Here is a 1142-nt window from a genome sequence, read left to right on the forward strand (position 1 = left end):
ATACACAAATAAAATTATGTCTGATACCTATAAAAAATAAATAAATATGTGTTTCAAAAAATTTAAAAACTATACTACTGCCGGCACATAATAGCCAGCATTAATTACTATTAATTAATAATGGTTAGGGATGAAATGCGTAAAAACAATATTTTTAAATACATTTCTACAAACCATTAGGTAACGCTGGTTTTTACTTTTCATTATTAATAAATAATTTCCATGGTGTTACAAATGAGCTGGGGAAAAAGCAAGTACAAAAAGAGTAAGATAATAATTTGAAAATGAATAATTCATTTTGTTTTATTAGAGGTTACCACCACCATTTCATTAGAGGTTTTGATGAAAAATTGAACTTCAAAATTCAAAAGTTTTACTTCTAAGGAGCGAGTCTCACAATTTTTTTTTTGCTAAGCACTTTTCCTTTACAATATCTTTTCTGTTAGCCTCCAACGGTATAGCCTATAGCACCCATCAGCTACCTGGGTAGAATAATTCCTTGATATACTTCCACAACCCCAAGAAATTTTATCTTCACTAATTTATCACGCCATTTCCATTACCCTTGAGGAATGTGGAGGACAAGCTGAGATAAGAGAGGCCAGCTTGGATGCTGATATCGATATTCAGGGTTTAAAAGTGGCTCCTACACTTTCAGAAAGATGTGCTTACTTTTAAGATAATATAACCCACCTTGGTTCCAAGTCAATGATATCTTTCCTTCCAATGCTTATCTTACATAAAAAGAACAGGACGGAAATTGATATGCTTTTTTCTCATTCGTAGAAGCCTAAATACAATATATAACAATAGATGGTTCACTTTGTTATGAGTTGTTATTGTAATATGATACAATCGTAATCACTCAATCGCTAGACAATTACATGATTCTTATTACAATGAAACCTCTGTTAACCCTTTATAAGGCAAAATTAATGCTAGAAATGTTTTGTTTTTTTATTCTTTAATTTGTCTATTCTTTACATTTATTCTTTTATACGTATATGTAAATGTATATATGTATGTATTATTTATGTTTATCTTATATTTAGGTAATAAAAAATAAATTAATAAATGTTCCAACTACTTTATTAATGAAATGTAAACATTAATATTAAATGTTGTTCAAAGTGATGATTATC

This window comes from Halyomorpha halys, unplaced genomic scaffold (genome assembly GCF_000696795.3).
Source record: "Halyomorpha halys isolate HHAL.00 unplaced genomic scaffold, Hhal_1.1 Scaffold651.1, whole genome shotgun sequence".
Lineage (NCBI taxonomy): Eukaryota > Metazoa > Arthropoda > Insecta > Hemiptera > Pentatomidae > Halyomorpha > Halyomorpha halys.